At 38.5% G+C, this 23273-nt stretch overlaps 1 pseudogene; it reads left to right on the top strand.

Moving 5' to 3' along the window:
• Positions 1-23273, top strand: part of LOC127443555 (condensin complex subunit 3-like) — a 38114-nt pseudogene that overhangs the window by 10475 nt on the left and 4366 nt on the right.

The raw sequence follows: 23273 nt of genomic DNA, 5'->3' as shown, positions 1-23273 counted from the left end.
CTAGCCCTCCTTTGTCTATCGGCCTATGTAACTTATTAAAATGCAATCTGGGACGTTTACCATTCCAAATGAAGGACTTCGCTATGCTATCAAATTCCTTGAAATAAGAGAGGGGGACATCTACAGGGAGAGATTGTAGCAGGTAGTTAAATTTTGGAATACAATTCATTTTAATAACTTTAACCTTCCCAATCATCGATAAATGTAATGAAGCCCACCTGCTGACATCGCTCGAAAACCTTTTTATTAAAGGGTCAAAATTAACACAAACTAAATCAGACAAATTCGCTGGGAATAAAATCCCCAAATACTTAATGCCCTGTTTGGGCCACTGGAAGGCGCCCGGCTGAAAAGCCGTTACTGGGCAGTACGCTGTCAAAGCCAAAGCTTCGGATTTAGCCCAATTGACTTTGTATCCTGAGAACTTGGAAAAGGAATTAATAATTCGGTGGAGGCAAGGCATAGATCTAGTAGGTTCAGAGACAAATAATAAAATATCATCTGCGTAAAGCAGAAGCTTATGCGGCACACCTCCCGCCACCACCCCTGGAAAATCATCCTCCTTTCTTATCGCAGCTGCTAATGGTTCCAGGGCAAGACAGAACAATAATGGGGAAAGAGGGCAACCCTGCCGAGTGCCCCTATTCAAAGTAAAATAATCTGAGTTTAATCCATTTGTTTGTACCGCTGCTACAGGGTGTCTATAAAGTAACTTAATCCAACCAATAAATGTACACCTGAACCCGTATATTTCCAAAAACTTAAAAAGATAATCCCATTCTACCATATCAAATGCCTTTTCGGCATCAAGTGAGATGGCAGCGATTGGAGATTGATCATTCGCTACTGACCACATGATAACGATGAGACGCCTGATGTTATCAGAAGAGCTGCGACCCCGAATAAACCCCACCTGATCTATATGTATAAGTGATGTCATAGCTTTACTTAATCAATTAACTTTACTTAATTTTTTACAATATTTTTACATCTAGTTGGATCAGGGAAATTGGACGGTAACTTTTACACTCATTTGGATCTTTGTCCTTTTTAAGAATCAGACTGATCCGGGCTTGTGTCATGGTTGGAGGAAGTTTTCCATTCTTTAATGATTCCGTATAAACTTCTAGCAAAAGTGGAGCCAGTTCTGTAGCATAGGATCTAAAAAATTCTGCGGCAAAGCCATCTGGCCCTGGAGCCTTGCTTGTAGGCAAGGCCTTAATTACCTCGCCAAGCTCCTCCAAGGTTATCTCAGAATCAAGAGAATTTTTTTGCTCAGCCGACAGTTTAGGAAGTTCTAATGGTTCCACAAAGTTTCTAATATCCTCTTTAGTAGACGAAGATGTGGAACTATAAAGATCAAGATAGAATTCTTTAAAAGCATTATTAATATCAGTGGCCAAGGTAAGTATTTCACAACCAGCAGATTTCACTGAGGGAATGGTCGAAAAAGACTCTCTCTGTTTTAAATATCTAGCCAGCTTCCCTGTCTTGCCCTGAATAGCCAAAACTCCAGCTTCCGCGACAAAATAGTATTATATCTGTATTTCAATCGGGTCAATTCTCTGAGGCCATTAGACGACATTCGGTATTTCAGCTCTGCCTCGGCATTTTCAATATTCCCTTCCAATTCCACGAGTTCTTGTGCTTTGGATTTTTTGTACATTCGGTATGATCCGGCCTCTAAGAACCACCTTAATACCTCCCAGGCCACGCCCACAGAGGATACTGAGGACCAGTTGGTCTCCATATAGACACTGATTTCAGCCTTTATCATTTGTTGGAATTCAGGATTTTGCAAAAGGGATACATTAAAGCACCAACAATATGATTTCCTTTTCTTCGTATGTGGCAACACCTCTAAACACACCAGGGTGTGATCTGAGACTAAAATGTTTCCAATTGAGCAATCAACAACAGATGGAATGAGGGACTTAGATATATAAAAAAATATATATATGTATTCTAGAGTAAATCTTATGGACTGATGAAAAAAATGTATAGTCCTTCCCAGATGGGTTCAAAAGTCTCCAAATATCTGTAAGACTAAGATTTTTACACATCCTGTGAAGCGTCAATGTTGCTCTAGGGAGCTTGCACACTTTTGCTTCACTATGATCAAGGACTGAATCCATCAAAAGATTGAAGTCTCCTCCCAATGTTATATCATGAGGGGTGCCAGTGCCTTGCAACATCCCTTCAAGATCTATAAAAAAGCCCTGATCATCTATGGTAGGTGCATAAATATTAGCCAAAATAAGACTTTGCCCCTGAATTTCAGCTACAACAATAATGACTCTTCCTAATTTTTCTTGAATCTGTTTGAGACATTTGAATTGTAGATGTTTACTTATCAGTGTAATGATTCCCCTGCTCTTACTTGAGCCAGCACTAAAGAAAGCATGCCCACCCCATATCCTCCCAAATTTTTCAGCTTCCTGTGGAGAAAGATGCATTTCTTGAAGAAACACTATATCTTATTTCTTACGCTTAAGAGAAATAACCTTCCTTCTTTTTATGGGGTGCCCAACCCATTCACATTCCATGTGGAGAGAGACAATCCACTTATAATAACATTTGACATTTTGACGTAAGAAAAAAATAGATTTTGTGTCAAAAACAAGATTATAAAGACCACATTCCAACATTAGTGCAACAGTCAAAACCCGAACATCCCCCGGAACAAAACAAACAGTAAAAAAAAAAAACGTGCGCATTAACCTTGTGCACGACAGCGCCAACTGGCGTCCATCCCTCCAAACTCAAACAGTCCATGCACACCTACGAGTACCACCGCGACAACTTTGCCATCGGATTACTCAAGTCCGGTGTTTCTGTAAAAATTTTGTGAGACAGAATTACACGGCAAAAGATAATCTATAAAACAAACTCCAGCCAATATGCGGAATAAACACAAAGAGCATGTAGATTCATCCATAAAACTGTCCTGAAGGTGTTACTCTACAAAATAAACTCCAGCCACTAGGCGGGACCAGCACAAAGGGAGCGCGCAGAATCCTCAAACAGTCAAGGGAATGTTCAGTGAGCCAGTCCACTCGGCTGCAACGTGAGTACCGAAAGATGACTTACTCCATTGACTTTTCAAGAAATGCTCCACAAAACAAACTCCAGCCAAAAGGAGGAATAAGTACAAAGAGCGTGTAGATTCATCCATAAAGCTGTCCTAAAGGTGTGTTACTCTACTAAATAAACTCCAGCCGCTAGGCAGAACAGCACAAAAAAAAAAAAAAAGCGCTCAGTTTCCTCGAACAGTAAAGTGAATGTTCAGTGAGCCGGTCCACTCGGCTGCAATGTGAGTAACACAAGATGACTTACTCACTCCATTGACTTTATGAAGCACCTCGCTTGCTGTGGGCATGTGAATGTTTTACGGCCATCCTTAGCATCTGTTCTCACTTTGGCCGGGAATATCAGTGCAAAAGCGACCTTCCATTGATATAAAAGTTTCTTGCATTCCTTGAATCGATCACATTTCTCTCTAAAGTCTGGGAACAAGAAAATGCTGTGTTTTTTTCCAAGAAAGCCTTCCTTTACTCCTCGCCTCGTGTAACACAAGATCTTTATTGGATGATCTCAGAACTTTGTCCAGAATTGATTGGGGCCTGTCTCCCTACGCGGATCTCATAGAAGGAACCCTGTGAGCTTGCTCGATTTCCAGCTTATGGCCTGTTATGTCGAGCAGATTTGGAAGGAGCCCATCCAGGAATTTCACCATATCCTGACCCTCTTCGACCTCTAGAATTCCAACAATATGGACGTTATTCTGCTGGCTACGGTTCTCCATGTCCTCCAACTTCTCCCAGACACGCTCCAAATCCACCATGGTCGCTAGCAGATTAGCAGATAATTCCCTCTCTGATGACTCCAGATAATCAATCCATTTCTCGACATCCCCCACTCTTGTAACCACCTCAGTGAACTTCGTCTCCATGGCAGTGATCGATTGACGTATCACAGCAAGATCTCCAAGTCAGCAACGACTTTCGTCAGCATTGCCGACATGTTCAGCATCTCCCGCCGCATTTCCCACACCTCTCCGACTAAATCGACTCCCAGGCTCGCGGCCTGCTCAGTGGTGTCAGTTTGAGCACGTAAGTGTCTTTTAATGTCTCCAGAGCCTGAGGATTTTGAATTCTTTGACATATTGTCCTCCTAGTTATGGAACAGAGTGTATCGAATCTCACCGGTGTGTCATTAAAAGTGTTAAATCTAGCAAAGTGCGCAGAGCTCGCCGTTCACACTTTTGATCCTCGCATGGCGTCACGTGACTCCTTCACTGAGTTTTCAATTAGTTCACCCTCAGTGATTTTAATACCTTTAAATTGATAGTTCACCCATCATTTACTGCACAACAGTGAAATTTTTTTTTTTTTTTTAAGTTTCTGATTCAAAATCATGTCTTGTAGCACTGGAATCTATCAAAACAGATCACCCAGCAATTGTGAACATTTTAAGAAAACTCTTGAACCTAGAAGCTAAAAAATTTAACATCATTGTCTAGGACTGAGTAAAAATATCGATTTTCCAATGCATCGCGATTTGAACGATCTCTATCGATTCTTAAATCCCAAGATAATTCTTTTACTATATGCGTAAGTTTCTACTATGCGAGTAAATCACTCACATATGAGACCAAATTTTGCACTATGCGACTAAAAATGTCTGTGATTAGCAACTGGCTAGTAAATGTTCAGATATCACTCACCACTGATCACCAGTGATCACCAGTAATATAGTGGCCAAGAAGGTCAGCATCCTTTCACTGCATGTTGAGAGGGAAAGATTTGTTTTGACCTCTCCGTGTAATGTGTCCAAATCCATTTGCCATTGAATAATGTCATTTATAATGTCCTTTTTGTTCTTTACAGTCAACTGTTTATCAAAAACAACAAAACATAAATATTTAATTTTAATCACGGATGAGGATAGGAGCCATTCTAATCCTCTCTCTTTGTGATGCACTTATTTACAGACGTTTGTTGCTGAACTGCCGGTTTCCTTAAAGAGACGGTACCAATGTTTAGCACCTGTTCTACAAATCAGTGTTAATATTGAAAAACTATAAATTATGCATTTAGCAATAAACATGTGATACAAGTGAATAGTAAAGATTTGTGCATTAAACAAACTGGTAACAAAATATAATATATGCAATATAATATCATATTTATTGGTGGAAAACATGGATTTGTACATTTTTAAAAAGCTAAAATGTCCCAAAATGATGAAAAATAATATAATTTGTGTTTTCGTAATGTACCTAGTTAGAAGGTCCTCTGTATAATAATAGCAATAGTTTGGAAATCATTTCTGTCATATGTAAGCAAAATGGACATTGTTACTGAAATATACCTATATATAGGGATGCACAATTAATCGTGTTTTAATCACGACCACGATTTCTACCTCTCATGGTTAATTAGGCATAATCGTCTGCGATATTAGTGAGCTTGCAAACAGAAATGATCTGCCAGGTAACGTTTGTTGCTCATTTTTAATATAGGCTGTGTCTACAGATGAAAGACGAAATCACAAGCTCTTCTGAAGTCTATTTTTACCTCAGCGGTCCCTTCACGCTCTCTTCAGATGTTCACCACTGACCAATCACTGTACTTTCAAATGCGTGCGCTGAAATACGGAGCCGCAGATCTTAACAAGTATGCCTCATATGTGCGCCGCTTTGATTACACGAGGCTCAATTCAGAAAGCTGGAACATGCTGCCTTTGGAGACTGTATGTATACGGAGGTAGGATGAAAATCAGGTGCCTTTCAAACTGTTCTGACACCAGTTTCCTTAAGAGTTCCATTCATATAAAAACGTGGTCTGTTAAGCCATTAACTGATTATGCAGCAAGTCAGCTGAATAAACTTTGGTTGCAGTGAGGTGTTACAACCGTATACAGTGCTCGATAGACATGAATTCATCTCATGCTCTCATTATGTATTATGTCAGTGAGTCAGTGGCGTTTTTAGGGGTGGCCTGTGGTGGCCTGGGGCACCCCTGAAATTTCATTGGCCACCCTGTGGCCACCCCAGAACTGATTGGTAGTTCATCATGTTCATCAACACAAGAACGAAGAACCAATAGAAACACCTGTCAATCAAAGATGACATCGCAGGTAATTTGTTGATTTAGAGCCACACTGACCCAGGGTCAGTTTTATATTTCTGACCATTATAGTAGTGGTGGAACTGAAGCTGTGTGAGCTGATCTTTGATCAGTGGGGGGAGGGGCAGGTCGCGGGCAGCGGGCGCCAGGTCTGGAGTGTAATGGTCGTCAGAAGCACGAAGCTGACACGAGCTAGCGTCTACCTCCAACTTCCAATGAGTTGATGACGTCGATTTGTGGTCAAAAAGAAAGCTGTTATTTGAGAGGTATGTTCATTTAATCTAACGTTTAATTCATCCCGAATTTCCATGTGAATGTAAAAACATTTTTTCATTGTTACAGTAGCTAGGTTAAAGAGTAAGCTAGACCCTACACCACATTCAGCATGTTATCTTTATATTGACATGAAATAAGAAATGCCATGTTTTCTGATTTAATGACGGAGGCGTGTAAAGTGTTTTACAGATGTATATGTTCAATAGCTAAAGTTATATATATATGGCTAACCTGTGTGTGAAATGGAAGGGTTTGTGCTGTGACTGTACTTTAAATCTTTACATGAGTTATTTATGAGCTCTTTATGTGTATTATTGGTCAGTCAGACCAATAAAATCTTCAAAGTTTTTATACCTTATTTGACATTTTAAATTTGCAGAGGCAGGGCAAATTGCGCTTAAATGCCACAAATGATTTGACTAACTATTTTATTTGGTAATATTCAAAGTAATTGAAGCTATCAGAACATGTGGGAAATAAACCTGAGTAGACACTGTAAATAGAGTTTTGTTTTTTACTGTATTCAGAGCTCAATCTGCAATTTTGGGGTTTCCAGACAGACACCTATAAGCCCTTGTAGCCAATTTCACACACTGATTTGTACCCAATTTAACAATATTTCTGCTGGACAGTGCAGTTATAGCGAATGAATGAATGATTGATTGAATTGCGCCTCAATCAGTTATCACCTGTACTTGTATCTTTTTATGATTATACACTATACCTGATGTTATACGCAGATTAATTCTCTACAATGAGAATAGCTCTTAAAAATGTGTAACTGACTTTTCCTAAACAATTACTGATTTAAAAATGGATGTTATGTTAAAATAGCCAAAGATTCCCAGAAACTGTAATAGGTTGAAATAGAACCGGAATAGAAAACTGTCAAATGTCAAAACAACAGTCTGATATTGAATACAAACAATTCAGTGAATGCTAACATGAGTTTAAGAATTCATTTATTCTACATGTGTAGATGTTGAAGCAAAGCAATGCGATATTTACACATTTTGATCACGTGCCATTCATAAAGGTTCTCCCGGTATCGCCACCCCACACTAGGTCTGTGCCCCATTTTGGCCACCCCAGTAAAAATGTCCTGGATACGCCACTGCTCTGAGTTCGGTTCGGTTCGTGGACGTCGCTAACGTGCGCTGACTGCATTAAAAAGCGCTCAAGATTTACTTCAATTGCACATTTGCATAATTTCAAGTATGTTTTGCCATTACAAGTGTCTAAAAAAGGGTTTTGTGGGCATGTTTGGAAGCACCAGAGCCTGTCAAAGCTGTTAGAAACAGAAACAACACACACACTTTCTTCAGTTTTTTCCCCGTTAAAATAAAGGCTTGAGACCGTATAGCATTGCTGCCTGCTAAAATATTACTATTGTTTATTCCAATAATAATAATAATTCAGTGCTGTGAAAAAGTATTTGTCCCCCATCCTGATTTCTTCTGTATATCTCAAACTAAATTGTTTCAAAATTCAAACAAAATCTAGCATAAAACAAAGGCAGTCTGAGTAAACACAAAATACAGTTTTTAAAATGATAATGTTATTTATTGAAACAAAAAAGTTACCCAATACCAACTGGGCCTGTATGAAGAAGTATTTGCCCCCTTAGTTACTACATCCCAAAATCTATGAAACTGCATTCATAATGGGGTTCAGCTGGACTAGACACACCCAGGCCAAGTTGGCTAAAAGGTCTTACCCAGTAGCACGCTATGCCAAGGCTGAAATAAATTCCAGAAATGATGAGGAAAAAGGTGATTGAAATAAATCAGTCTGAGAAGGGTTACAAAGCTATTTCAAAGGCTCTGGGACTCCAAAGAACCACAGTGAGAGCCATTATCTCCAAATGGAAAAAACTTGGCATAGTAGTGAACCTTCCCAGAAGTGGCCAACCTTCCAAAATTAGACTCCTCCAGGAAGTCGCAAAAAAGCCAAGGACAACATCCAAGGAACTGCAGGCCTCGCTTGCATAAATAAAGGTCACTGTTCATGACTCCACTATCAGAAAGTCACTGGTCAAAAATGACATCCATTGAAGTGTGGCGAGGCGAAAACCACTGCTAACCCAGAAGAACATTAAGGCTTGTCTGAATTTTGCCAAAACAGACTTTGATGATCCTCAAACATTTTGGGAGAATGTTATGTGGACTGATGAGTCGAAAGTGGAACTGTTTGGAAGACAGGGGTCCTGTTACATCTGGTGTAAATCAAACACAGAATTCCACAAAAAGAACATCATACTATCAAGCATGGTGGTTGTAGTGTGGGGCAGGGGTGTCAAACTCAGTTCCTGGAGGGCCGCAGCCCTGCAGAGTTTAGTTCCAGCCCTGTTTCCAAAATGCCTCCTTGTAATCTTCAAGCACTCCTGAAGACCTTAATTAGCTGCTTCAGGTGTGTTTAATTAGGGTTGGAGCTAAACTCTGCTGGACTGTGGCCCTCCAGGAACCGAGTTTGACACCCCTGGTGTGGGGGATGCTTTGCTGCTTCAGGGCCAAGGCGACTTGCAATAATTGAGGGAAACATGAATTCTGCTCTCTACCAGAAAATCCTAAAGGAGAATGTCCGGTCGTCATTCCGTGAGTTGAAGCTCAAGCGCAACTGGATTATGCAGCAAGACAATGATCCAAAGCATAGGAGTATGTCCACCTCTGAATAGCTCAAATGAAGCAAAATTAAAGTTTTGGAGTGGCCTAGTCAAAGTCCTGACTTGAACCTGATTGAGATGCTGTGGCAGGACATTAAAAGGGCAGTTCATGCTCGAAAACCCTCCAGTGTGGCTGAACTAAAGCAGTTCTACAAAGAAGAGTGGGCCAAAATTCCACCACAGCATTGTGAAAAACTGATCTCCAGTTACCAAAGTGTTTGGTTGCAGTTGTTGCTGCTAAAGGTGGCACAACTAGCTATTAAGTTTAAGGGGGCAGTTAGTTTTTCAAATGGGTGATATAGGTGTTGGATAACTTTTTTGCTTCAATAAAAAATATATATATATTTGGAAACTGTATTTTGTGTTTACTCAGGTTGCCTTTTTTATGTTATATCTCGTTTGGAGATCTAAAACAATTTAGTATGAAAAATACACATAAATAGAAGAAATCAGGAAGGGGGCAAATAGTTTTTCACAGCACTGTAATTAATGATTTTTAAAGAGAACTTAAACTCTTATATTGGAAGTAAAGCATGGGCAAAACATGACAATTTTGGTAAAAATAAATAATTTACTAGTTTGTAGTTTTAACACCTTGTTCAAAATGAACTGCTGTTTAATGTTATTTTATTAAAAAAATGTATATGTAACAGTATTGTTTTGTCCAAATCATGCAGCCCTGTAAAAAAACAAAATCTAAGTGCAGAATAATTGTGATTAATAACCATGATTAAAGGTTTAGGCATAATCATGATTATCATTTTAACCATTATCGTGCAGCCCTACCTATATATATCGATATCGAATCAGAATCGAATCAAGAGCTTGTGGTTCAGAATCTAATTTAATCAGGAAAACTGTATCAATACCCAGCCCTATCATTGTGTACTCTGTACCTGGCCACTGTGGAATCTCTGGAAATGAGTAGGCAGGTAATTCTCCCAAAAAATCATTATCTACAGAATTCAAAAATTGTGCTCTACTTTCCACAGATCTGAATTCTAGATAGGTGGATAGGCCATACCTGACCCAAAACATTTTTGATATAAAGTGATGATCCCCCATATGTGCCTCATGCCAGAGTCTACTGTCTATCAAACATATTTTATTGGAATATTTCTAGTCCACTGAGAAATTTGTTTTATTTTGCTGACACCCTTGGCACAGTTTTGAACAAAGTCAGTCTGAGATTACCATTGTATCAATTAAGGCCTGAGATGGAGAATGTCCTTCTTTGAGATGTGCTGATTTCCACAGTCAAGTTGCTCTGCACTGTTTTTATCAAAGGTTCAATTGTTTTGTATGCGCTATTATAATTTTTTCAGGTTGCGGAAATAATCTCTGATGTGAGAGAGCCCATCGTGCCCATAGCTGAGCCTGTGGATGAGAATGAGAAACACAGGAAACAAGTCAGAGTGAGTGACTTTTTATAAACCATGGGAGCTTAAAGATGTCAACCTATTGCACTGGATTTAGCTTAGTTTTAAAAAGTTGTGTTTACACACTGTCTATAGCTGGCAGAGGTGCGGGTGCAGATAATGGAAGCAAAGCAGACTCTAGAAGACTGTATCAGTTGTCAGGACTTCAGTCATGCAGCTGAGCTGAAGAAGTCTGTCTCTCAGCTGGAGGAGCTCAAAAACCAGCTCGCCCTAGAGGCCTTACAGCCCACTGACCATATCAAGGAGCAGCGTGTGGAGAAGGTATCCCTGTCAGCCTCATTCTATCACACACACAGAAATCAATCGAATGTATGTGATGTACTGATTAGGGATGTGCAAAACTACCAATTTTCATAATTGAATAGTTGGTCGGTTGTTTGGATGACTAGTGGGTGTTAAGGATATAATGTATAATTACAGGGTTCCCGCAGATCCTTAAAAATTCTTAAAATGTCTTAAATTCAGTTTTCCAAAATTTAAGGTCATAAAAAACCTTAAATATCTTAAATGATTCAATAAAAGTCTTAATTATCATTTAAAGAGGTCTTAAATTTGTCGAAGTTTACCTTGCAAACATTTACTTCTGCATTCCAAAACCCGGAGTGTGAAAAAGGTCTATTGTTTATATTGTAATAGGTTGTAGATTACTGTAGGAATGCACATTTTATTTCCCTTATCTGTTTGAATGAGCAGCTAGAAACATTTCAAAATAAGAGTCCCTGGTGTATTTTAGCCTTTAAAGTTAAAAGTTCCATGCTATGTATCAAAATTCTTTCAACACATCATCGTATCAGCAAAATACAATATTGGTCAACCTCTAAATTGTATTTATTTATATAATGGTACATAAACCAATTTTAATGTGATATATTTGTGGAAAACGTAAGTATTTTACACTTTTTAGATTGTGATTTTAGTGGCATTGTTTTGGTATGGGGATACAGTATTAATTTTATCTGTTCGGGGCTTGAAAAAGGTCTTAAAAAGTCTTACATTTGATTTTAAAAACTCTGCAGCAACCCTGAGTTGGGCTCCGTTATGTCACGTGACCCTGATCAGACGTGTTTCAGAGGGATACACGGACGCTAAGTGCAGCACTTCAATGAACTGATATGCAACAAATAAATAGGCTAAATAACTATAACATCTTATTGCACAAAACTATGAAAGTAAGAAATAATAAAGGCTCCAATAAAGAATGGCACAAAAGCACTTATGCTCATACTGAACGCAGAATGACACGCTTCAGTGTAAACGGAGAGCTTGGGAGTCTCAGGGTGATCCTCGCTGTGCATTCAAAAGTGCAGAACTGCAAGATAGTGATGCGTGTACAAATTTAGTTCATGACATCGAGCAGTTTAACCTTTCTAACTGCAATTATTTATTCCTAACCAGTGTTAGACAGAATCAGCAAAAGTCATTATCCAGTTCACCTTACAAAAACAGGAACATTATGAACAGCAGAGGATTTAATGTCCGACTTGAAATCGTCTCGAAATGTGTTATTGATGCAGTGCTTTGGTGTAACAGCAGCGGTGCATAAATGGACTCAGTCATTTCTTTCCTGATTACAAAAAGTTTTACTCCAAAATAAATTAATAGTAATTTTGAAACATGTATAAAATCATGACCAATCACATGAGATGAGGAATCCTTATAAAAGTAGTTTTATTCTACATGGAGAAGGTCCCCTCGTGGGGGCTGCCATGTTAGAATCATATGACCAGCCGAATACTACTCGCTTAATCTCCATAACCGCCTTGTTATTGGACACTTTCACTCATGGTTTAAATTAATCATGGCTGACTGTGAATAGTTAGTTTCTACAATGGCATCTGTAACTGAATGTGCAGATGCCATTGTAGTTTGAATGACGCTTGATTATTGTGTTTGAATGGTGCTGCATCCACGCTGCAAAGTGTCTGTTTAAGTCCAAGATGACAAATTAACCTTTGTTTAAACACTGTTAACACTTACTTAGTTTACTCATTTTAAACCATGACTTGCACTGCACACAAATAACTAATATTGGCATTATATTCATGCTGTTAGCCAGAGGGGAACTGGCCCCCACTGTGAGTCTGGTTTCTCCCAAGGTTATTTTTCTCCATTAAAAAACATCTTATGGAGTTTTGTGTTCCTTGCCACAGTCGCCTTCGGCTTGTTCACTAAATACAATTATTATTTAATTATTTATTTTTATACACAAAGTACAATCATATTTAATCAAACTACACAATGATGACTCTAAGACTTTATAGATATTACAGTTTCATTTTCTATTAATGCATGATTTTCTGTAAAGCTGCTTTGAAACGATGTTTGTTGTGAAATGCGCTATACAAATAAAAATGAATTGACTTAAGCATTAAAGAGATTAAACTTCTTGCAAAAGGTTTTACTGTGTTATTATTCACTTTTAAACACAGCAAGCTATGACATTCAATGAATATTGAAATTCAATATCCTCAATGTCCTTCTTGGTATCGTGTTTGGTATCGATTGCAGGGAAGGGAAGATATTATATTGCATTGCACGATGATTTGACGATACTTTCATTCTAGTTTTGCAGCAGTCCACTCAGAATCTATCTGGTTACCATGACAACGACTCACACGCTTCGCTCTCTGCTGCTTTCTGTCTTCATCCAACGCAAATTAGAAATGTCCAAATGAAAATGTATGTTCAACAAGCTGAAAGAAGCCGATCTATTTCTTTGCACAACATGTGAAAATGGAATTGAAATTTTTTGCTGTCACTGTAAATGTTCACTTTCCCATGGCCACATTCATACAGCTGTATTTAAAAAAAAAATAGTACAATACTTAAATATGGAATTGTATTTTAACTTCAAGTTCCAATGTTGCAAATTTTGTGTAAAAATGTGTAGCTGACAAGAAATTTCAAGAACTGACAAGTCATGTCATTAATACACATGCAATATGACATCATATGGATAGAATAGGCTATATGGAATTTGTACATTTTGCAAATATCTAAAATGTGGTTAAACATTTCACGTACTAAAATATGTTTTATTGAATTTAACTACATATTTTAATACAATGTGTGTGTGTATATGTGTCTGTGTATGTATGTATGTGTGTATATATATATATATATATATAAGCAGTATATATACACCGATCAGCCACAACATTAAAACCACCTGCCAAATATTGTGTAGGTCCCCCTCGTGCCTCCGAAACAGCGCCAACCCGCATTTCAGAATAGCATTCAGAACAGAGCAGTTATCTGAGTTACCATAGACTTTGTCAGTTCGAACCAGTCTGGCCATTCTCTGTTGACCTCTCTCATCAACAAGGCATTTCCATCCGCAGAACTGCCACTCATTGGATGTTTTATGTTTTTGGCACCATTCTGTGTAAATTCTAGAGACTGTTGTGCATGAAAATCCCAGGAGATCAGCAGTTACAGAAATACTCAAACCAGCCCATCTGGCACCAACAATCAAACCATGGTCCAAATCACTGAGATTAATTTTTTTCCCCCTGTTGGTTGATGTGAACATTAACTGAAGCTCCTGACCCGTATCTGCATGATTTTATGCACTGCACTGCTGCCACATGATTGGCTGACTAGATAATCGCATGGGTGATTGTTGGTGCCAGACGGGCTGGTTTGAGTATTTCTGTAACTGCTGATCTCCTGGGATTTTCACACAAAACAGTCTCTAGAATTTACACAGAATGGTACCAAAAACAAAAAACATCTAGTTTTTTGTTGATGAGAGAGGTCAACAGAGAATGGCCAGACAGGTTCGAACCGACAAAATCTACGGTAACTACGATAACCGCTCTGTACAATTGTGGTGAGAAGAATATCATCTCAGAATGCTATTCTGAGATGCGGGTTGGTGCTGTTTTGGCGGCACTAGGGGGACCTACACAATATTAGGCAGGTGGTTTTAATGTTGTGACTGATCGGTGTATATAAGCATGTATCGCAAACCTCCCAGGTGTCCCAGTTTGAGACTTTCAAAATCTGGTCACCCTATTGAAAACGCACTAGCGTGTCTGGGACTTCAATTATGACACATTTGAACCTTTATTGGAATGACTGTTTGTTGTGTTGCCAATGCATGATGTTAAAACAAAGAGAACAGAAACAGTATAATATCCAGTAATTTATTCTGACTTTCTCTCTCTCTCACTCCCCCCCCCCCACACACACACAGTCTTTTCACTCATTCTGTCTAACACGTCAATCAGTGATTCGTTTTACATTTAATTTGGAATTGGTATAGAGTTTTGTTTGATGTTCAGTCTTCAGAGTTGCGACAAGACTTTCTCATGTCAGATGCACTAAAGAGGACTTTGTGGTTAAAGTTAAATAAAAAAGAAGCATTCTTAAATTTCAGAATTATGTTTTCTTTTACTGTAATATCAGTAATGAAATTCAGTTGGTCTTATTAAAATTAAGATTTTTAATATTATAAGTATTATTTACAAACTGTACAGGTGGGTGTCCAGCTATATGACCCACGTTGCACAAATGCCTGTTTTCCCCATTCTATATGTATCACGATATAAAAACTAAAACTAAATGTAATGTAAAACTAAACTATAAAATTTTTAAAAACTAAAACTAACAAGGAACTAACAAACAAAATGAAAACTAAATTGGAGTGAAACATTTTAAACGAAATAGAAATAAAAACTAAATTAAAAATGTAAAACTATTATAACTTATAGACCTATATGTTACAGAAAATGGGTGTTTGTGTGTAGTGTAGTCTTAAGTTTCAGGTGTGAAACATATGCAACCCTATTAAACTATTACTATTAAAGTACATGTACATATTGCTACCAAGCCATTGCGGCTGATTTTATTATTATTATTATTATTATTTTTATTTTTTTCAGAGCACCTGTTGTGTTTGTGGCTTATGCTGAAAAGTAATCCTCTGTTGTGTGTGTGTGTTTTCCCCAGAGTGATCCAGAGACACTGTTGAAATGTCTGACAATGTATGCTGAGTTATTCAAGCAAATTAACATCAAGAGAGGAATCTGCCCTACAATGAATGCTCTAATAGAGTCATTGGTACAATATACACACTTATTCTCAATTGTGTGTTACAGCACAAATTTCATACACGCTCTTACTGTAGCTGCTAGCTAGTGCATGTGTGCTTGGCACATTCATCTTAAGCAACTTTGGTTAGTGGACCCTCAACGCATAATCATCGCAATAACTTGTCTTGAGCTGCTTTTATTATGAAAACTTCAAAGTTACTTATCATCCCTAGATATTACCAAGTGTGTCCAACCCTAACCCTGCTGTGCGCAACATGGCTGTCATCAGTTTGGGAACTGCTGCTCTCCACAGCAAGGACCTTGCCAACACGCACCTTGCGCTGCTCCTGCAGGTAATTTATGTCAAACACACTTGTGTGAAAGAAGACTGAATTCACTTTGTCTTGGTGGCTTGGAGGAGAATTTATCTTCTCTGTGTTTAGATCACACAGCTAGATGAGCCTAAAATCAGAATTAGTGCTCTACGAGCCCTTGTTGACCAACTTCTGCTGAACGGCCTCAACATCCTGCAAGACAAGCCTGCCCCTCCCGCCTCTCAAACACCCCACTCGCCAGACAACAGTGACAGAGACCCTAGCCAACTAGCTAAGGATGAGGAGGAGAGTCCCGTCCAGAGCATTCTGAAGATGCTCTCAGAATTCCTTGATAGTGAGGTACTGCATATCCTTGTAACAATGGCCACTTTCACACAAGACACTTGTTAAATTGCTGTAAAATTGTTGTATTCAATTTTACGATAAAAGTACAACTGTAATTCACTCAAGCAATGGCTTTTTTTGTTTTATACATGTTACTACAAGTGATCGACCGATATGTTTTTTCTTTCTTTCTTCATGGCCAGTGCTGATATCTAAAGAGAATGTTGGCTAATAGGCTGATGAAATGCTGATATAGATATACAGCATTGGCCATAATGAAAAGGAGGGGGGGACTAGGGGTGTAAAAGATTGTATCGTATTGTACCATATGATACAAGGCTCACTATACAATACCATATGTATCAAACGATACATAAACAACACATTATAGTGTAATTAAAACCAAGAAACGCAACACTGAGAGATGCAAAACAATCTCCTCCATGGTGAGGGGGCACTGAGTGCTCACAGGAAAAACAGCAGCATATCTACAGTACATAAGCGAGAAGATTGATGGCAAACGGCAATTAGATTGTAGCGTTACAGCTTGTCAAATTTGCCAAACAACGGTGTCATGTCTCGGTGCTACAGTACATTAAACCTGTCATTTTATTTACGCCGACATCACCGTGCAAATCAGTGGATTTGCGATGCAGAAACACAGCAGCAGCAAAGTTGCATTTAACAGCCAGCCTCCAGAGGACACGGAGCATGACACCTAGCAAGTAAAGTAACAAAAACAAGCTTATTCAAAAATCTGACAACATAAGAAACCGATTATATGAGACTTATTATTCTCTAGTTTTGAAGTCGAACTGTAAACGGGTATGAGCACAACACTTGCCAAAAAAATTACATGTCGATCGGTTTTTGCTCAAGCCACTAAATAATATTGAATTATGTAAATATATCATAGAACCAGAGGTCAGGTTCCTCTCAAGTTTTTTTTTTTCCCCACTAAATTACATTGAAGAGTTTTCTTCCTTGCTAGTCACTCTTCAATACATCAAGGCATGATTTTCTATAAAGCTGCTTTGAAACAACGTGTATTGTGAAAAGTGATATACAAATATAAATGACTTGAGTGTAGACAAAAAAAAATTCTCAAGAAAAACATGAAAATTGTGAGTTCATATTAGTTTTTCTCAGTCAAACAAAATAAATGCAGTGCTGTTGTTTAAGTTACTTTATCATGGAGCTCTGCTTTTTGTTGTTAATGACAGACACTGTTATGTCATTTATGATTTAAGACATTTATGTTGAATCCTTGAATAAGTTTGAGAGAAACATTTGTGGGTGCTGTTTTTAATTATTTTTTATTGTATCGTATCGTGAGGCTTTGTATCATATCGTATCGTGAAATTTGTGTATCGTTACATGCCAAGGGAAAACCCCATTTATTAAATTACCAGTGCTGATTTGCAGGCATTTTCACTGCAGTCCCTGTTCATATAGCCTCTAAATGGAGAAATGCTAAATTTATGGCAAATTAAAAATATCTCTTTGAGATCTGTGAACTCCGTACAGAGACAGCAGTGGGTCTGGCCAAGCTGATGTGCTGTGGGAGGATCGTGAATCCAAAGCTACTCTCCCGTCTGGTGCTGCTTTGGTACAATCATGTAACGGAGGATGACCAAAGACTGCGCCATTGCCTCGGGGTATTCTTACAGATGTATGCCCGGGGGAGCAGGTATACCTAATAGGAATTGGCATTTTTAGTAATTTTGTAGTCGAGTACTCTAATCCACAAAAAACTTTTATTCGATTACTCGTTAATTAAAATGTAAGTTAAAAATAACAAGTATTACACACACGTGAAATGTACATTTTGTTTTATTCGCAAACGTAACCAAGAACAGTTTCAAAATAAGATAACTTCAACAAACTATGCTTTTCTTTTTTTTTTTTGGGGGGGGGGGGGGGGGGGTAATTAAATGAACAATTAATAAAAATGGGGAAGAAAATATTTAAAAAATAACATTTATTACATTAGGAAAAACATTGGCACTCAGCCGGAGCTTACGTTAAAACCAGTACTGACAGCATTGGGGTAATGCACATTTTATAAAAAAAATAAGCTTCAGAGTTTCTCAAACCACTTAGCAGCTTTTTCCACCATAAAAGCAGATCCTCATCAATTGGTTTGCATGACTCCAACAAGAATTGAATACCGATGGTGTAGAATTCAATAAAAATCTAAATATTACAAGATTTCCACACTTGGCTTTGCTTTCAAAAGCACAGATTCCATTATATCATCATCTCTTACCCAACACCTCCATGACACACATCCACAGCACCCTCCAGTGGACTCAATTGTAACTGTGATTTGGTGAGAGATTCAGAGGACAAATACAGTGTAATTCAGCGAAAGGAAAATCAATTTGCCATATTAGAGTAGTGTTTTTAATATTTGTCTAGCTAGTGCAGAACAATTACTCAATTAGTCGAGTACTCGTGCACATCACTAATACCTAAAACGAGATCCTACCTCATTTAAACTAAAAACTTAACAGAAATAATTGTAGAATTGCACACAGAGTAATGTAACTGCTGAATATGTCTAATGTTAACAGTGGACTGATAAAATCAAAGACTGTTTTAACCACAATGACAGATATTTACAGTTGTTTGCTGAAATAGTACTGTTGTTGTATATACTCCAGAGCAAATCAAGAGTATGTGGAGGAAAGTTTTCTGCCAACCATGAGAACACTGTGCAACGCTCCTGTGACTTCTCCTTTGTCTGAGGTTGACACCTCCAATGTGGCTGAACTCTTCGTTGAGCTTACACGACCCGGTGCTCTTGTGCAACCTGCTGCCATACAGGTATGCTTGAGCATACGCACTCACGAACAAAAATAACAGTACAGGGTTTTGTTCAAAGGCACTGTTAGACAATTACCTTCTTCTCTGTTCATATAATGAAAATAATCGATCCTCTCTCTGGCAGGGTGTGTCTGTACACGACTCTCTGGCAGCACGTGTTTGTAATGAGATCTTAAGGGATGTCTCTTCTCCTGAAGTGCGTCTATACTGTAAAACCCTCAGCTGGTTGGAGATTAACACAGAACCAGGACATGCCAACACTGAATTGCAGCTCCTACTAAAAGACATTTTACAGGTGCTACCACAGTTATGTTACACTCACGTGATTACATTTAAACCACAGGACAGAGAGCAGCATTGGATGAAAGTATCATTTTGTTATTCAATAGGCAATATGCAATATATATGTTCCTGTGTTTACTGAAAAGGGCAGATGATCAAAACCATGATCAGCATCACACTGATTGGTTGGCAAAAAGACAGATGTCATAAAAAAAATATGAATATCATATTTATCATTACATGTATTTATTATATATATATATATATATATATATATATAATTTAGCTTTAAGGACCTATACATTAATTACCTTTATATTAAGAGATATTAATGCATAACATAATTAACACTCATTGAGCACTTCATTAGGAACACTATGGTCCTAATAAAGTGCCCGACATGGTCTTCTGCTGTTGTAGCCCATCCACCTCAAAGTTTGACGAGTTGTGCATCCTGTGATGCTATTCTGCTCACTACAATTGTACAGAGTGGTTATGTGAGTTAACGTAGCCTTTCTGTCAGCTCGAACCAATCTGGCCATTCTCCGTTGACCTCTCTCATCAACAATGCGTTTCTGTCTGCAGAACTGAATGTGTTTTATTAATGGCACCATTCTGAGTAACCTCTAGGGACTGTTGTGCATGAAAATCCCAGGAGATCAGCAGTTACAGAAATACTCAAACCAGCCTGTCTGGCACAAACAATCATGCCACGGTCGAAAATCACTGAGATCGCAATTTTTCCCCATTTTGATGGTTGATGTTGATCCTGACCCGTATCTGCAAGATTTTATGCATTGCACTGCTGCCACACGATTGGTTGATTACATAATAGCATGGTTATGTAGGTGTACAGGTGTTCCTAAGAAAGTTCTCAGTGAGTGTATATAGATATTTAGTGAGAGCCTTCAACATTAAAGCTGAAGTATGTAACTTTTTCGGTGTTAAATACTTTCTCCTATCCCAGCTTTATATGCAGAGACAGCCTACGTAAGCCATTCATAGGTTAATTTTCTTTTATTATTATTATTATTATTAACAATTTTTATTGATTCCATTCAACAAATTAAATAAACATAACAGAAAATGCGGAATCAAATTATATCAAATTAAACCCTTACCCCCGAACACCCTATCCCACACTCCCTCCTCCAATACCAAGTTTAAATCTTTCTCCCATAATCTCTTGAATTAGGAGGGAGTAATACACTGATGCCTCATGACCTTTTCCAAAAGCAGTAATCACCACTCCCAGAGTATCTGCAACTTTAGGGCAGCTGTAAATACCTAAAGAACTGAGACCTGGGAATCCCAAAATGTTGAACAGTATTTTCAAAGGATCTCAACATTCCACTCTCATATAGGTCACTGAGCGTATTAACCTCCCTCATAATCCACTCTGTCCAGCAGAAAGGGGACTTATTAATACATAATTTTGTGTTCAGCCATATGCTCGAGGCTACATTTAAATAAATGTCAGAATCAAACACTTTGGACACTTTTGTCCATGCCGAGTGCAAATGCGAGATAACGGGGTTTAACTTAACTTCTCTGGTTAGTTTGATAGAAAGGCTTTGCAATGGTGAAATAGGGGCAAGAACTTCCTGTTCAATACAAAACCAGGGAGGGGCTCTTTCAGGTGGGAGTGACCAATGAGCCAAATGTCTGAGACCAAATGCATAATAATAAAACAAAATCTTGGGTAGGCCTAGCCCACCTTTGTCAATCGGCTTATGTAACTTACTGAAATGTAATCTGGGACATTTACCATTCCAAATGAAGGACTTTGCTATGCTATCAAATTGCTTGAAATAAGAGAGGGGGACATCTATAGGGAGAGATTGTAGCAGGTAGTTGAATTTTGGGATACATTTTGGAATACCTTCCCAGTCATAGATAAATGTAATGAAGTCCACCTGCCCACATCGCTCGAAAAACTTTTTATTAAAGGGTCAAAAGTAACTCTAACTAAATCACACAAATTTGCTGGGAATAAAATACCCAAATACTTAATGCCCTGTTTGAGTCACTGGAAGGCGCCTGGCTGAAAAGCCGTTACCAGGCAGTATGCTGTCAGAGACAAAGCTTCGGATTTAGACCAATTCACTATGTATCCTGAGAACTTAGAAAAGGAATTAATAATTCTGTGGAGGCAAGGCATTGATCTAGTGGGGTCAGAGACAAATAGTAAAATATAATCTGCGTAAAGCAAAAGCTTATGCGGCACACCTCCCGCTACCATCCCTGGAAAATCATCCTTCTTTCTTATCGCGGCTGCTAATGGTTCCAGGGCAAGACAGAACAATAAATGGGAAAGAGGGCAACCCTGCTGGGTGCCCCTATCCAGAGTAAAATAATCTGAAATTAATCCATTAGTTTGAACCGCCGCTACCGGGTGTCTATAAAGTAACTTAATTCACCCAATAAAACTATTCCCGAACCCGTACATTTCCAAAATCATAAAAAGACAATCCCATTCTACCAAATCAAACGCCTTTTCGGCATCAAGTGAGATGGCAGCGACCGGAGTTTGATCGTTCGCCACTGCCCACATGACATTAATGAAACGCCTAATGTTATCAGAAGAGTTACGGCCCTGAATAAACCCCACCTGATCTATATGTATAAGAGATGTCATAAATTAATTGGTTAGCCAAAATTTTTGACAATATTTTAACGTCTAGCTGGATCAGGGAAATTGTACGGTAACTCTTACACTCGCTTGGATCTTTGTCCTTTTTAAGAGTCAGACTGATCTGGGCTTGCGTCATGGTTGGGGGAAGCTTTCCATTCTTTAATGATTCCATATAAACTTTAGCAAAAGTGGGGCCAGTTCTGTATCATAAGATCTAAAAAAATTCAGCAGCAAAGCCGTCTGGCCCCAGAGCCTTGCCTGTAGGCAAGTTCTTAATTACCTCACCAAGCTCCTCCAAGGTTATCTCAGAATTGAGAGAATTTTTTTGCTCAGTCGTCAGTTTAGGAAGTTCTAATGGTTCCACAAATTTTCTAATATCCTCATCCGTAGACGAAGATGTGGAACTATAGATATCAAGATATAATTCTTTAAAAGCATTATTAATATCAATGGCTGAGGTAAATATTTCACCACCAGCAGATTTCACTGAGGGAATGGTAGACTCAAAGTATGACTCCTCTTGCCCTGAATAGCCAATACTCCTCCTTCCACGACAAAAGAGTGTTATATCTGTATTTCAATCGGGGTCAATTCTCTGAGGCATTAGACGGCATTTGGCACTTCAGCTCTGCCTCGGCACTTTTAATATTCCCTTCCAATTCCACAAGTTCTTGTGCTTTGGATTTTTTGGTGAATGCGGCATATTGTATGATCCGGACCCTAAGAACCGCCTTAAGTGCCTCCCAAGCCACGCCCACAGAGGATACTGAGGACCAGTTGGTCTCCATATAGACATTGATTTCAGCCTTTAACATTTGTTGGAATTCATTTTACAAAAGGGATACAGTAAAGCGCCAACTATATGATTTCCTTTTCTCCATAGGTGGCAACACCTCTAAACACACCAGGGCGTGATCTGAGACTGAAATGTTTCCAATTGAGCAATCAGCAACTGATGAAATGAGGGACTTAGATATATATTTAAAAAAAAAGTCTATTCTTGAGTAAATCTTATGGACTGATGAACAAAAATGTATAGTCCCTCCCAGATGGGTTCAGAGTATCTCCAAATATCTGTAAGACCAAGATTTTTACACATCCTGTGAAGTGTCAATGTTGCTCTTGGGGGCTTGCACACTTTTGCTTCACTATGGTCAAGGACTGAGTCCATCAAAAGATTAAAGTCTCCACCCAATATTATATCATGAGGGGTGCCAGTGGCTTGCAACATCCCTTCAAGATCTATAAAAAAAAACCCTGATCATCAACGTTGGTGCATAAATATTAGCCAAAATAAGACTTTGCCCCTGAATTTCAGCTAAAA

Source organism: Myxocyprinus asiaticus, chromosome 7 (assembly GCF_019703515.2).
Source record: "Myxocyprinus asiaticus isolate MX2 ecotype Aquarium Trade chromosome 7, UBuf_Myxa_2, whole genome shotgun sequence".
Classification (NCBI taxonomy): Eukaryota; Metazoa; Chordata; class Actinopteri; order Cypriniformes; family Catostomidae; genus Myxocyprinus; species Myxocyprinus asiaticus.
This window is presented reverse-complemented; position numbering and strand designations above follow the sequence as displayed.